General features: G+C 43.8%; 1 protein-coding gene across 1 annotated transcript in view; it reads left to right on the forward strand.

The window, feature by feature from the left end:
• Positions 1–483: 483 nt before the first annotated feature.
• lrfn5a (leucine rich repeat and fibronectin type III domain containing 5a) overlaps positions 484–16777 on the forward strand; it is a 39629-nt gene continuing 23335 nt past the window's right edge. Inside the window, exons 1-2 of the mRNA XM_049739702.2 lie at positions 484–1438; positions 15139–15240. The gene's annotated coding sequence lies outside the window, so the exon portion shown is untranslated. The remainder of the gene's footprint in view (positions 1439–15138; positions 15241–16777) is intronic.

The raw sequence follows: 16777 nt of genomic DNA on the forward strand, positions 1-16777 counted from the left end.
ACATCTCCAAATCTGTCTTTTATGTCCCACTCTTTGGAACATAGCCGTGGGGTGTCACTTGTGTAAACACACTTCATCAACAACCGCTTTCCACCGAATCCACCTGCAAATATGCTGATAGATAGAAAATGGAGAGATGGTGGAATCCATTTTCATATGCCATTGAATGGAACGGGACTCATATTTTTGGGACAATATATATGAATATTATTATAAATATTAAATATTTCCTTAATACGTATAGAAAATATGAAGGCTTGCGAGATGCGCAGAATACAAACAACATGGGTCCAGATTGTCTTCATGTTTGTGTTGGTTTATACAGTGTGCTCTGATTAAAATGGACCTCATTGGTTGTTTCTAATTCAATTGTGGCATTCTTTGTGGACCTTTCGTCCGATGTTTTATTTTGTAAAAGAGCCACAGGAAGTGGCTTTGACTGAATGTGAATGGCATACATTGATGGCCGTTACCCAATGAGCTGTGTGGGATTAACTGTGCAAGAGACGCGAGCAGCCAGCACGGAGCGAGCATCAGACGACTTACCCTTATTCAATTGTCTGTGGCCGGGGAAACCCGAACGCAAACTTCATTGCAACTTTGGCGCAAAACCCTTTTTTTCCCCACTCTATTTAATTGTCTTGTTTTTCTCTCTCTCTCTCGCTGACCACAGCGGAGACGCACAATATTAAATTGGCAGGGACTCGCAGCTTAAATGAGAGGGAGAGAGAGAGGAGGGCTTGCGACTGGAAAGTGAATTCATCTTGATGAAAATGTTGCACGTTTGACATCCTTCGGTGCATGCATCATTTGATTTTCTTAACAACGCGCCAGAGCTGCTCTTGGAATGAGTCTTCCTTAGGATGTCGGGCTCTGGTAGCTAGAGGAATTCTTCCTGGCTCACCTGGGCGAAGATAGCAAGCGAGCGAGCGAGCGAGCGACCGTCTGGTGGGAGAGAAAAAATAAGCACGCACTGGTGGGACGGAGCAAGTGATAGAAGCAAGGGTAAAAGGAGGAGAGCAGAGCAAAGGAGAGGAGAGGAGAGGAGCGGAGAGGAGAGGAGAGGGTCGACGGCTCAAGTGGCACCGTGTCAAGTTCTCACGGATGGGATTCTTTACTAACCGTGCGGATGGAGGGATGAAACACGGAGAAAAAACAAGCGGGGAGAGAGAGCAAAAGAGACGAAGGCGAGAAGAAGGACGCCGTCGACCGCTGTGCCAATGCAGAATGGACGCACCCTTCTGGAAGGAAGACTGAAGTCGAAACCTAAACAGGATTTACACACACCTCAAGGGATATTCATTGATTATGCATCTCCATTAATGGATCCTTACATTGGGGAGTTACGACTGTGACTGAATTGCAATGATGGCATTTGAACAGATAACTGAGCCCTGACGCTTGGCCATCCAAGCAAGCCGACGTGCACAAAAAAGAGGTAAAGTTTTTATTGCCTCATCCGATATGAATCCAATCGCTTGCTTCCACAAAATACGTACGTACGTACGTACGTCTCATCCTGTATTCGTTTGAGTGCTGGATGTCAGTGATGGAAGGCTGGCGGCTCACTAACAAGACTTTCTGGCTCCTTCTGGTATGTGCACCATGTATGGAGTCGTATCCTGTACGTATTCGCATTCTGTCAAAGATGAGTACGTTCAAGGTCACATTAGAAGTCCAGTGCAAGTTATACAGGTGCAGTGTGCGTGTGCGCCGTAGCGCGCGCGCGCGCGTCTGTGTGTTAGTGCGTAATCCTTGGTCGGCTAAATTCCACCAGCTGCCTGGGGTGAGCCATCTACGCACGCGCGTGTACTGTGTGAGACACAAACGCGCTGCCGTGTGCACGGATGATACTTGGTACCAATATCTGCCTAGGGAATTCTTCAGGGGGAGAGGGGGAAACAAAAAAAAAAAGGCTTAACCCGCATCTGATGTGCGTCACATTTTTTCTTTTTTTACACCTGCCTCCAACCAAGAGGGGTGTTGTTGGCATACATATCTGTGGGAGTAAATGTTTTTTTGCAACATGAAAAAAGGAAATGTTCACGGTATAGTGACGCAAAAAATAGGAAGTCACATAAACGGCACCGACAGCAAAAAGGTGCATCAATGATTAATGAGTGAACCATTGGGATGAGTGAAATTTAGCCATGGCAGAAGCTACCAATTGGTGGGTTATTTCTAGTTGAAACTACGAGTATAATGGCAGTCAGTGGGTTTTTCTCGTGTTTGCAGCAGACCTCAGTCTCTTTCCACCTCACCCTACCTGGGAAAAGACAAACGTGTCGACTACTACCAAGGAAGTAGAGGTTGTTAAGACTCTTCTTTATAGGGGCAGGTGGATTTTTTTTATTACAGCGTCTTTCTTCTTGGCCTCTGTTTATCTCCGCTTTCAGCAGCAGCAGCAGCAGCTTTCCTTCACTCTCTTTAACTATCTGACAGAGGCTTGCAGCATCCTGCCGAGTGGATGGTGGAGCTCTAATTCAATTTATTCCACTGCTGAGACACAGAGAGCAGAATAAACAGAACCAGAAAGGAGCAAGTATAGACGTGAGCAACAAAGCGGGTGCAAAAGCCTTTTAACACCTTTTGGGAACATTTGCAAAGGGGTGACGAGCCTTGTTTAGAAGCTTGACTGTCACTGTGACAGCTCAATTGTCTTTGCGGATACAAATATAGTGCACAATGTACACCCTCCTCAAAATGAATTGCTTGGCAAAAGGCGTGAAGGTTGAGTCAGGTCTAAATGTTAATGTCCGTTCGCGAGGCTCAAATTACAGGGACAGGAAAGTCATCAGTGTTGATGTTTTTTGGCAGATAAGGGACCGCACACGGAGAAGATTAAATGTTACATTTAATTAAGAGGCCCGGATTCTGAAAGTCAGGGATCAGTGATGGTCTATGCCAAAAGCAGCTACATATTTAGCCTAGCTTGTTAGGACATACCATCTGTTCACAGCCCACCGTGCAAGTGCAAGTGCAAGTGCATGCTGTGCTATGCTAGATTTGTTTTCTTTGTGCCAATGCTGCCATAAAGCCACACATTTAGTCTCTTCAGCATGAGAGTAATACAAGACAAAACAAAGCAAAAATCAAACGGGTAGTGAAAACATCAATACAGTCACTTGGTTCAATATTCTAGCATGCTTATCATCAAACAATACCAATAAAATTGCTTTTAGTCATTTTTGAATTAGTCATTGTGCACTGGCCTAAAAGGATATGACTTAATTAGGATCCCTGATGATTTGATAAGAGCTGATAGGAGTCATCTTAATTGAATTTTCTATCAGAGCAAATTAATTTAAAGCTGTTCAACTGGGTAATTATGAACACCCTTTCCTTTTATCAAACGAAGACACTAGTCTGAACCGAACACTTATGTAAGACTCGTAAAGTTTATTGTGCCTATTGGTGTTTTCGGAAAGCGCCTTTATATGCGGCTATGTGAAAACCTGACTGCCAACTTTATGTGTGGTAAAATCTTCACTTATTGAAAATGTGACTCATAGTGTAAATATTCCCACCCAAAAGGTATGTGTATATTCATAATAAGCATAAAGGGCTCTTATGGACAAAATTCAAATGGACACCTGATTGCATTATTTCAAATAAAAACAAACAAACAGTAGAATAAGCAAATGGAGACGTGTGTGTGTGTGTGTGTTTGGCGGCCGTGTGTCCACTTTAATGAGCAGTCAATTCGACTGTCAGAATTGCTGCCACTCAGCTGACTCGCACCTTCCAAAAAAACAAAAAACAAAACAAAAAGCATGCATTGCAGCGTGTTTGTGTGCAAGAAGGATAATTCACCTAAGTGTACTTACTCTTAAAAGTCAAACCTTATGCCAGCTTAATCTTATTAGAGATTTAAACTTGTAACCTTACAGCATTGATGTACTGTCGGATTTGCAGTTGAGTTTCCCGTCAAGATGCAAGGGGAAGCTCTTGCATTGATCACACAGTCAATGCAATTGGCTTGTGATCACTGTCCAGGAAAACTACAGATCTCTTCAAAAGTATCCTTGGATCGTTTTTTCAAACGTCGGGTCGTTGTTCGCCATGGAAATTTCTGATGATAACGCCGTCATTTTATCGTGCCATATAGTGAGTCAGCATTGTCATTTTTCAAAGCAGCCTAGAGGCTTTGTGTGGATGGCTCTTTGCCAGGTGCTGCAGGTACATTGCAACGTGCGCTGGCTGGATGGATGGCTTTAGGTGGGGAGGTGGCTAGGTGGGTGAGTGAGTCACACAGCCTGTGGTGACCTATTTGAGCTTTGCTGCTCACATGACCCCATTATGACTGCGCAGTAAAACAAATGTAATACTCCTGCAGCTGCTTCTTCAGCCGTCCGTTTACAGACAGAAATTCGGCCATCATCCTATTTGAGACCACGGGTGTCATTTTGTGCGCGTCATAGCAGATGTGTCATATGTAGCGCAAAAGCACACGCTCATGTTGGGAGGGAGGCCGTAAGCTCGTTAGCGAGGCTTTAGCTCAGAGGAAGTATCTGATAGTGCTGACAATATCAAGGCAGCACTTTGCTTTGCTTTGCTTTGGAGTAGGAGGGAAGGGCTGTGTTTCGGGGTGGGTTCTTTGGGGCTAAACCTCACGTTGCTACTGCTGAGACGAGCTGCCACCCATGGAATTAATGACTGTCTGTTGCTATGACAACAGTGCTTACTCCATGATCATTGATGTTCGTGTCACCGTTCCGCTGGAAAAATGTGGCAGGATTGATTTGCTCCAAGAATCCGAGTTGCGTTATTTGTGATGATACAGCTTCCATCCAGTGTTTGACCTGAAAGAATCCACTCGGTTGTTGTTTTGCTGCTGCATGAAAATGTTACCTTTGCCATTCGGGAAAGCAATTGAAGAAAAAAAGCTCTCAAAGAATGTGTTTGAGTGTTCCTGCACGTGTGTCATTATGATCATTGTAGGGCCATCTGGGCTGGCGAGCTAATATGCATATTTGGCGTTAACCGATATGAATATTTATGACAAAGGTCTAAACTAGTATAAATATTCATTTTGCCTCTGGGACAAAGACTGACAGAGGGCTTTGCTATTACAATCAGCAGAACTTTGAGTGTGTCAGACGACGACACTGCCACAGTATATTGAATTTTTGGTCATAAATGTTGAGGACGTATTGAATTGCTTCCGGGTTCATTTCACTTGCGGAGACATGCTGCTGAGCACTTTAGTCGCAATATGAAAACAACGTTGTCCGTTTTTCTAAAAGAAAGTCTCCAAAGAAACGCGTGCTTGAAGGCATTTGAACAGTCAAGTGCTGGAATTTTCATGATTCAGAAATTTGATTTGATGGGCTGCAGTGTGAACCTTGCCTAAGAGTAGGAAGCGCTCATCTCAGTACTTCGGTTTAATTTGACCTCGGCGTCTCTATGAAGGACTTGAGTGCCGTTGTAAGAATATTCCTTTAAAGTCAATGGAGCAAAAGAAAAGGTGAAGTGATTTGCAATGCTACAGCTCTCTTTTGTGTGGCCTCCTGGCTGTGACGCGGTAATGCCTTCTTAAGAGCGCAACATTTGCGGGCATGACGAGAGGAAAAGAAAATGCGTCAGCGGCATTCTACTGTACACACGTGCGTCCGGATGGCATGACCACTTTGCATTACGCCAATAGAGCTTCATTGAGCCAAGTGCAAGACAATTTGTGTTGCCGAGGCTTTTACTCCCCGAAGCTTTTAAACAGCTTTACAGCAACGGGCGAAACGGCCGGGCGGACATTACATGGGAGTTATGCTGCTGCTGCTGCTGCTGCTGCTGCTGCTGAAATCTCAAATGACACTTTGTGGCACAAAACCGGTCAGTGAACACTTTGCTGTTTCAAATGTTACCCTGCCAGGGGTTCATTCTGCCACACTGAGAACTTGCAACAGCTGTCAATATACCAAACTCCTATTTTTTTATCATCATATTGTATCGCCAATTGCTCATTTGAATTGTTTTCAAACTTTTTCATTGTATAAGCAGGTTAATGCCTTTGGAGGTGTCCGATGATCAGTGATTGAGTGCTGTGCCCACCCTTCGATTGACTATTTTTGTACCAAGTTTGGAGATGAGCGTCTGGTATGGAATTTTGAAACCTCAAAACATCCATCTTCTCTTTTTGTGCAAATGGCACGCGTGGTGTTTTATTTCAGAACGATTGCGTGACTCGGTGTGAACAGTGTGAAAACAGAAGACTGGAATGACTTGGCTGCCACTCAAGCTAACAAACGCTGCAATCAAATGCACACGCCGGCCGTCCGTCCGTCCGTCCGCCCCAAGTGCTTAAGAAGAAAACACTAGGCAGGAGAACAAAGAGCCTCCTCCAAGAGCACACATGAATAATTCACTTTGTCAGATAAGAGTAGAGAGAGGAAATGAGACATAGATGCAGAAAGCAGAGAAAGAAAGATGTCGGTGATGCAACAAAGTAGACAGATGGACAGACGAGCGTAGTCACTTACATCACTTAAATTGGACTGAGGCATTTAGAATCTCAAGCGATTAACAAATGTCGAATGCGCTTACTTTTTAAATATGCATATACAGTCAAAATACTCTCAATTTAAATAGCACTCGTGCATCCGTTGGAATTGTGTCCGCCCGTTCGCAATCAACCTTCTTTGCTAAACGGCATTTAATGTTCTTATTGCGCTTACTCTAATTTGATCTGCATGGGGCCATCGATACGTAATTGGTGACAACGTAACTTTGAGGCAGGTTGCTCAATGTCTGTGCCACGGTACTCAAGAGAACTTGAACAGAAATGATGAGTGTCCTTTAACATTGCCAAATAATGTTGTTTAAAATGACAATCCGTACTCCATATTCTTGCAGCAAGTAAGGGGAGAAAAAGGCGAGCAATAGCAGCCTACTAATATCACCCTTTTTACCTTCTGGCCCGTCCATCCGTCCATCCGTCCATCCGTCCATCCGTCCATCCGTCCATCCATCCATCCATCCATCCATCCATCCATCCATCCATCCATCCATCCATCCATCCATCCATCCATCCATCCATCCATCCCTCCATCGCTCCATCCATCCATCCATCCATCCATCCATCCATCCATCCATCCATCCATCCATCCATCCATCCATCCATCCATCCATCCATCCATCCATCCATCCATCCATCCATCCATCCATTTTCTGTGACGCTATACTGTGTCTTGGCTTTGCTCCAATTTGCGCCTTTCAAAGAGGAAAGCAATTGACAGAGAGCTTGGAGTCCTTTCAATTGCTAGCGCTGGCTGTAATTGTACTTTGTAATTGGTTCGCCAGATGCTACATTGTGATACTGTGCTGTCATTTGGTACAACTCAAGAGTCCAAATGAGTCTGTGGGAGCCGCCTTATAAAACAAAATGCCAAACTAAACCTTTCCACGCTTCTACCAAAGTAAATGGATCATGTCCCAGTGGCTCTCTCCACTTATGTAACAATCTACGGTCCTGGCAGCACTCATCTCATCGGTGCTCCCTGACAGACAAGAGGCCTAATGGATCCCGCGTAACTGGCTCGCAACATCCTTTTACGCTAACATTGGGATGGATGAAAAAGCACCAGCGGGAGCAACATTAAGGTCTTTCCGCATGAGGGAATCTTTGCATGGTGGCAAATGATATCACACACACACACACACACACACACACACACACACACACACACACACACACACACACGTACACTTCCATGAGCAAGTTGAAACATAAGCCCCTTTCAATATGAGAAAAAAAAAACAACAACAACTTGTGTGTGTCCATGAAAACGATGAGTTGAGGACCAAAAACATCCAAATAAACTAAAGCGAGTGAATGAGGTGCAGTGAGATAGTGTGTACGCATGGGGAACAGGTGTGCGAGTTACAGGGTCATTACCACCATAATTATGCTTTAATGGCACAAGTGGACGTGATGGGAACCAAAACACTCATCTCTCTCTCTCTCTCTCTCTCTCTCTTTACACCTCTCTTTAGTGCTCCTTATGACATTGCAACAGTAAATCAGTATCAAATAGATTACTGTGTATTTGCTGTATGTGAGGTTGGCACAAATGATGACTTTTCATTTTGATCATTATACGCTTGAGTGAGGACGTGTTTCTTTGCGTCACGCCATCCATGAGAGCTGTTGCCTGAGGGAAGTGCTTGTGACATGTGACATGCAGCAACATGACAATGGTGGAATTGGCCACGTACGTACGTACGTACGTACGCATGTACACACAAATACAAATACACGCTGAACAACCTGTCAGCATTGCATTACGAGCTTTCAGCACTTCTCAGCAAATTCCCTTTCCTTGAAAAGATGCACACGATGCACTTGGGAATCTTCTAAAAACTTTTCTAAACCTTCTTTTCAGAAGTATGTGCACGTCTATTATTATTATTCTTCTTTTTTTTTTTTACAGGCCTGCACTCTTCATTGTCCGTGTTCTTTTGTCCATCCCAATATTTCAAAGTGTGGCCTTTGTTTTGCTGGACTCCCGAAAAATCAGGTGCTTCAGGGTTGCCTCTTTACTATTTTGAATTTTGATTGATCCTAAAGGAGAAGCAAATTTGACGTAGCAGTCGTAAAGTCTCATCGAGTAAGAGTGCAAATAGTGCTTGAAAAACACTCCTTGACTGCACAGGGTTGTTGTACAGTGAAAATTGGATTTTCCAAATAGTTTTATTGCTGCAGTCACTTTCATGTGATTTGTCAATGTAGCACTTCAAGTTTGATGCACTCAGCATGCACTTGCTAAGTCACTGAAAAGAGCCAAAGAAAGGTCTTCAAATGAATGAGTGTTGCAAACACTATCGGGTGCTGAATTTAAAGAGACATTCTGACTTCCCGAGACGCATTGCACAATGACGTTGGGCCCCATTTCATTGGCACTTGCCAATTTGAGTTTTGTGCCTGGGGAAGTCTTCTCTACCGGGTTTTGGGAATTTGACAGACCACGCCACGACGCCTCACTGGACGCTCGCTCCGTCAGAACAGGGGCCCCTGTAGCGCATGACAATTTAGTCAAAGGCCCGATGAAACCAGGTCGAAGCTATGGCGCGGCTGGTCTAGCACCATTTGGCTTGATGTGCGCTCCGGCGAACGCCATATTGAATGTATAAATACATTATTCTTATTATTATGATCATCGTGGTCTGCTTAGCACATTGGCTTGACAATTCGGAGACGCTGCGTTCAGTTCTGGTTCTGGCTCCGTCCGTCCCTAGTGTGTGGAGTTTGGAAATGAAGTGGGCTGCGTCCTTTCTCCAGGTGTTTGGCGGAAGGACCTTTAACGGTGGAATCATCTCTGTCTGCCAGCAGCCGTGCCAATATAATCCAAGCTGCTTAAGGACACTGCACTGTGGACATTTCAGTCCAATAGGATGCAAAATAGCAGCTAGCTGCAGTTTGTCATATTGAAAAGACGGCTTTGAATCTTTGAGGTACACTTTAGCCAGAATGGCACCCTGAACTGTACGGAAGTGCACACATTCAAAGACCAGGTAGGTAAAGAGCAACAAATCAACAAAGAGCAGCACAATCGTGATACAGCCAGGAACCAATAGGTCGCACACTGAAAGACAACGTGCGTAGAATTGGAAGCAAAACACACCTGCTGTGAGGCAATAATGCAAATGGACTAAACACATGAGCAATTTCAATCGTGTAAGCTCCGCAAGCGTCCCCATTTGAAATTGTTGAAAGACTAAACAACCCTGTAAATGTTCCCAAGGGTATTAGCGACAGCTAGAGATATCGAAAGGAAGAGGCTGATCAACAGATGGTGGATGAAGGGCCTATGTAATACATATACGTCAAATATTTGCAAAAGGATTAAAGAATCATCTCTGGCAGCTTCGCTGAGCCAATGCACATAGAGCAGAAATACAATCTCACCACAAAACGTGCACGTACATTTCTACTTAATAAATCCTTTTCCAATGTCCTGCAGCACACCTGATGACCTCACAAAAATGAGAATGTGTTGCACTGGACAGCTCCGACACCCTTTGGTGAAGTAGGACGCGGGAGGTACAGCTGACATAGGAGCAGAGCTTTTTGATGGAACACATTGTACTGCGCAGAGCAGACCCATATGTTGCTGAGCACAGGAAAACAGGTCAATGCCATTTGTCATTTACGCCTGTCAATGTTTTCGTCACGTGGGGGAAGAAAAAAAAATACTGCATGCGTTGGAATGGTTATGTTGTGTGTGCGCGTATGTGCTCATTATGTCTAATTCCTGTACACAAAGTGGCAGTTGAAAGCAGTCACGCTCCCGTAGCTGTGCTTACTTTGTAAACACGGTCAGAAATGATCAATGTTGTGTGAATAATTAGAGGCTCAGGCCAACCAAATGTGTGGTGAATATATTAGAACATCAATACTGTGAGTTAATTCCACTCAATCCATCAAACATTTTGCGTTCTCCTTTTTTTAGGGAAGAAAAATCGTCCAAATCCAGATCTAGTTTGTCAAACTAAATGCAAATGAGTGTGGGGAAAGTAGTTTGACAGTTTAATTGCTAATTTGTATTGACACACATCTGCTTGCTATTGGCACAAATTGGCTGCTTGTGTGTTTGATCCTTCAATTTGAATGTGAATGGTGTGTTCATGGGAAGAAAAAAACAAAAAAGACAACATTGCCTCGTCTCGGGCTCACTATGTTTAACACCATTTAATTAGAAATACCTTTGTGGTACTGGATTGTATGAAGAAACATGTTTATAATTGGAATTGTCTCAATCTATCTGATGACAGTCCAAGTTAAAAGAAATCAAATATGGCTCAGCAGAGCAAGGAGAGGCAAAGTTTAGAGTGAAGTGATCTCACTGCTTTTCTTTTAGAACCATCTGTTAATCCCCCGAGGGTGAGGGGATGGGGCTCTGGCAGAGGGCTTCACACAAGTGCCTAACACTGTTATTCAGCTTTCTGTTATTGGTCGACTTATTTTGAGGTGGTGCAATTTATCTGCTTAGGTAACCTGTAAAGTGCATTCAGCTTGACATATCACCAAAATGCAGCCGAATGGATTTAACTGTCTGGAACAAATAACGCTATTATGTCGAGTGGATTGCGTTTACACATGTTCATAGCACCTTTTTCATGAAATCTAAGTTGGCGTTCAACTCAAATACGACTTAGCACCAAACGTAGATATAATTCACATTGTAAATGACAACAGATACTTGCATGGAAATCACCAGATTTAAAAAAGAGGTTTGTAGGCTTCTCAGCTGTTTCCTCTGTATTTCTATTTGTATCCAAGGCTTTCTCCTTCCACTTCCCAACGTACGTGTGTATTCTGCATATTAGGGCTGATTTCTGTCGTTGTATCAAATTCTACAAGGCGGGTGGCCGTTGCCACGTTTGATTTTGTCCAAGCCTGGTCTGTGTTCGGCTAAGCAACAGTTAAAAAGCCACTCGGCTCTGCATTTCGCATCTCATTTGCCTGCATACAGTTCATAGAAGAGACAGCTCAGCAGCTCGGGGCGGGCAATCTTTCTCATCACTGCAATTTGACATGGCCTCAGGGGGCTGTGTCCAATAAGCGGACACAGCCACTTTACCTCTGAGCCGTGCTGGGCCGGCCCGTGTCCAGGGGATCAGAATTGACTTTTTTCCATCCGCAGCTTGTAACTGTCATCGATGATGAATGAAGTTCATCTTCTCAGAGTGCCAAATGCTTCACACTTGTGTTGCTTTGCTGCCAGTGATAGCAAGACAAACTGCTTTTAGCTTCAAGATGGAAGTCACTATGTGTTCGACAAAATCAAATGGGCAGCCTCCGCAATAACCCTGCTTCATTTCAAAATGATTTCATGTCGTGAAAGGAACTCATCGAAGCAGACGTCTTCTTGCTCGGCTAAGAGATTGTTGAACCGCTTGCGTTGATCCATCATCAACCCGGCTGACTTACCTAAACTGGTTGCCAACCAATGATAATGCAACACGGGAAGGACACGTCACTAGTCAACGACAGTATCCATCTTCAATTAAGTTACCTGACGTATTTTGTTTTTCCTCTTCTCCTTTGACTTTTGATTGTTGCTTGAGTTGAGTTTGGCTGCAGCTGTGCAGCTGGTGTTTACGGCGCTTCCCACAGAGATGTCATTATGCTTTATATACAGTACATGTGTTCATTCAGCAGGCGCAGGGCTTATTTGCAATTGTCTTTTATAGCCGCTAAATGCTGGAACGTCACAGCGGTGAACCGTGCGTGGTGTGGTGTGCTTTTCCTTCTTGAAAATCCCTCATGTTTATGCAAAAAATCAATAGAAAAGGCTTCCCAACAGACTCTGGCTTTTCTTACTTCCTTGCAGTAGTGTGCAATGGAAGTCAAGAGAATGAGAACTGTGACTCCACAATGATATCCGATCTGTCCCAAAACTCTGTCCGTTTATGTATTCCATTTTCAACAAGCTTTCCATTTCATACAACGGGTGGGTGATTTTCAGTCCATAAAGTATTTAATACAAACATACAACACAGATAAACACACATCCCCCTGCTTACTGACCCGTTTGAATAATTCAGAAAAGGGACTTAGGCCTGGCACTGGTGTCTATCAGCCAACCGTCATGCACCTCAACATACAGCACGTGCTGACATCGGCAAAAGTAGTTTGCGAGTTGTTTTCTAACACCTTTCCACGGCTGACTTAAAAGAGAAAAGAATGGCGTAGCCTCCCTGCAGCTAAAGTGCCACCCCCCATAAGTCACCAAGATAGGCAAACACAAAGTGGTTCATATAAGTGCCAATATTCAGTTTAGTTGAGTGTCTGGATTGAGGATATAGTATTAAAGGAAGCTTTTTCATTGAAAATATTGCGGCACAAAAATAGAGCCCGTATTTCATTGACTGAAAGCAATGAAAGGGGCACAAAAATGAAAGAGTCGCAACGAAGCTGCAAGTGAAGGTGCCATGCGCTTTCACACGTTCAGATTTCTTCAAACCATGATGGATGATATTGCAGTGACGTTTTCAGCTGCTCCCTTCCTTCCGCGGCAAGAATATGTCTGTGGACATTGCCCATGCTGGGAGCTCACTAAATAATAAAGTAGCTGTGACTGATGAAGCAGAATTCCGGCAATTTGGACAAGCGTGCAGCGTGGTGCCAAGTCACATGCTTCATGTTAAACAACAGAAGATTGCGTTGCGTTCCGTTCCTTCTTTCATGTGAAGATTTTCTTTGTAGGGGAAGAAAACCCCGACTCACTTCCATCGACATGTCACACAATCAAACAAAAATAACGTTGACACTTTTCCTGAATTCACGCTCATTTGCACAGACGGCAAGGAAGCTACGCAAAAGAAGCGTTCGTATGATTTGATCAGAAGGTTCTGTTTCTATGATGTGTATAATGCTATGAAAAGCTATTAGATATAGTAGAGTAATGGCAAACTTTGTTTCCATGGAGACGAGCCCTTTCTTACCACCTGAACCATCATGGCTTGCACTGTTTGCCGCCCCACCATCACCATCAAAGTAGCCAAGGTGTCGTGTACATGCTGAGCAAATGTGAAAACCAACGGGGTTGTGGCAGAACTACAGTACCGTAATGTAGGATGTTTTGCACACTCGACGATCAAAAGGCGGCAACTCAAAATAGCAAAACAAAGGCTCCGCCCATGTGGAGTTGGAGTGCGCTTTGCACGAACATAGGGGCCCTGGAGACTCTCCAATTCACTTGCTCTTTACGGCGAGGCATATTTTATTCAGCAAGTCCAGAAAATAGCTCATGCGACATCAGGGCTTTTATTTCGGGCTCATTTTCCAGAGAGCTTTGTCACTAAAGTGACAATGCATTTTACGACTGTAGTATTTCAACAACAACCCAAAAATAATAATAAGGGCATACAATGTTGAGCAAAGGCATCCTTCTAACGTTGTAACAATGATACGTAAAACCATCCATCTTCTGGTGTGTGTGTGCTGCTTTGGGCAAGAGGCAACCGCTTTCAAGCTGAGTGCAGGGCATAATAAATGTAAGTTCTGTATTTAAGAATTCATGTGATTGAGTTCAATTAAAAATATGATTATTACATTTTTGCAAAAAAAAAAAAAAGGCTCAATGTCACACGACTTGAAATGCGCACATGTCCGTCATTTGGAAAGCTCATACAGTAAACAGGCCTCCCTCACTGCAATCATGTCGAGCAACACAACACGGCAATTGCTGTTCCAATAAAAAGTAAGCAAACAATCATGACTGACCTCGGATACATTTGCAAAATGAGATTGAATGTTTAGTACGGAGCAAAACAAAAGTTCTTGCAATTAGCATTGTCAATATTGTCTAAATTGCATGAAAAGAATCAATGTTGTCTTGGCGGCGTTAGTTAACCTTCTTGAGTGGCTCAAGGTGCCCAAGCGTCTATTCGAACACAGGCGCTGGCAGACAGAAAAGCCTCTCTCTCTCTCTTTCTCTCTCCTCTCTCTCTCACCAGTTTCAATTCTTTTTTGCACTTCCAATGATTGTCCCAATCAATGATGTAATCCCTCCGCTGCTTCTTCACTTGTTCCTTTGCTTCCATGTTGACCCCTTAAATCCCATGTGGCTCAGCTTCCTAAGTCCTTGGCCTCGTTCTTTTGTCTTTAGCTTTATTTTTTGACCCATCCTTCCCTTCGGCCTGCTGGCTCAGCGAGTATAGTCGCATTCTTTGTTTCAACGCTGTCCTCTATGCTTTGAAGGAGGGAAGCTGAGAGGGGAGAGGGGACCGGCACGGCAAACGGCCCGGCCAAGTGGCAAAATGGAAGCAGAGGATGAAGATGCTTGTGCAAATCAAATGGCGGAAAGATGGATGCAAGAATGGATGTGTTGAAAACAACAAGAGCCACCTTTTTCCCTTCCTTTTTTTAAGACGAGGTGAATCGCGTTCAGCCAAGAGCGTTTTACTTGACACAATCTGCTCCATGTTTTGTGCGGGTGGGCCTGCTCTCAACTTCCTCCTGCTCATTGACGAACAGTTGCTGCACTTTAGTTTTCAGCTCGGAGCCAAGCAAGCAATCAAGCAACGCGCGAGAATCCTTCCGTGCCAAAGCCAAGCGAGCAGCAATAAAGATGCTGGCAATAGAAACGCTTTTCATGCATGCTTCTAACTTGTCTGTTTTTCTTTTTTCTTTTTTAGTGAAGCAAAACGGGACTTTGTTCCTACCAGTAACCTCGTCAATGGCAATCTACTGTAACATGTGAATTCTGAAGCGCATTATCGACTTCTACATCTGTCAAGGTAAGGATGATGGGTTTTTTTCTTCAATTGCTTCGCCTTAAGTTGGTACAGGCGGGGACACAAACATGCAGCCAAAGCCACTGTAACGATAGCGGACATGGTATTTTTGTCAATAACTGTCACTGCTGCTTCGGTCACGTCGACGAAGTGTTCCGCTTGCTTTGTGATTCTTCATCTTAAGGAAATTGGGGCATCTACCTCAACACCTTCATGTCGACTCTTATGTACAAAGGCTGCATATGCACTTTTCCGTTCATAGTTTGGGATGTGTCAAAAGTCAAATGACGGTGAAAATGTGCAGTGCTCCTTACGCTCACTTTTTTTTTTTGGGGTAGCTCCTGGCTAGTAAAAAAAAATAAAATAAAAAGCCCCAGCACACTACAAAGAAGAGCTCGGTGGTCCCAGCACATATGTCGGCGTCATTTTTATTCAATGCATGTATCATCCACACCAATAAGAGAGATATGATAAAAACTGGTATTGCAGTATCTTCCAGTTTTACGAAGAACGGAGGACTGCTTGCATTGTCAATTAGCATGGAAATGAGAATGACCCAATTTAGCACTTATACCTCCCTCAGTGGGGACGTACCATTGTAACAGAGGTGGCCCAATTTGGATTTGACACTGAATCCTGGCTGTTTAATCAGTCACGGCTATGGAAATGAAGCGCTTGCAATTTTACTAAGAATAAATCCAATTCATGCTTAGTTTGTTTGACTTCATTGAATATTGTCACGTCTACTATCTTTTCTCAGATGGCATCAATGATTGTTGTGCGGTGCCCAATTGCTCTCCCCTGCGGCTGGCTGCTCTTTCCTTTCCAAATTCTGCTTTTATTTTCCTCTCCAGCTGGTTGTTACAATCAACCTCGGTACACCCATCCCCTGGGGATAGAGAAGAAAACAGTCAGGAAGAACTGGACAGTCTGTAGGCACACACATTCAATCTAAAGACTCAGTTGAATCAGAAATCAGACTTCCTCAATGGGAGTGGAGAGAGAGAGAGAGAGAGAGAGAGAGAGAGAGAGAGATAAGCTTGCTGGTTGAAATACGGCGGAGGATCTTGCATCAAGCGCTGCCAAATCCTCTGGAACAACCACGGTACATGAAAATGTTCCGCTGGAACTTTTGCCAGGGGTAGGATTTCAAAGCACATAATGCCCTTATCAATGTAATTTACCAAAGCATCACTCGTATACTGTAGATGTAGGTCTGCAACACATTGTTAGGAAAGAGAGCCTCCAGCAGACACACACGTACACACACGTACACACACGGTTGAACTGTTAGTGCTGCCATTCCGTTCCGGCTGCACAACTTGTATTTTATTAGCAGCTTTACGATTTTACTGACTGTGTCGTCAAATTCCCATCTTTGGATTGATTTCTATTTTAGCCTTGGAACAGTGGAGTTTGAAAGTTGGTGTTTATCAACAGCATAATCGACTCTGTATTCACCGAACAGTGCAAGCTCGGCAACAGAATTACAAAAGAGTCATTTGACTCTTTTGATTCTAGCGTAGCGACTTGATTGTCT

The sequence above is a fragment of the Syngnathus scovelli genome, chromosome 14, assembly GCF_024217435.2.
Source record: "Syngnathus scovelli strain Florida chromosome 14, RoL_Ssco_1.2, whole genome shotgun sequence".
NCBI lineage: Eukaryota > Metazoa > Chordata > Actinopteri > Syngnathiformes > Syngnathidae > Syngnathus > Syngnathus scovelli.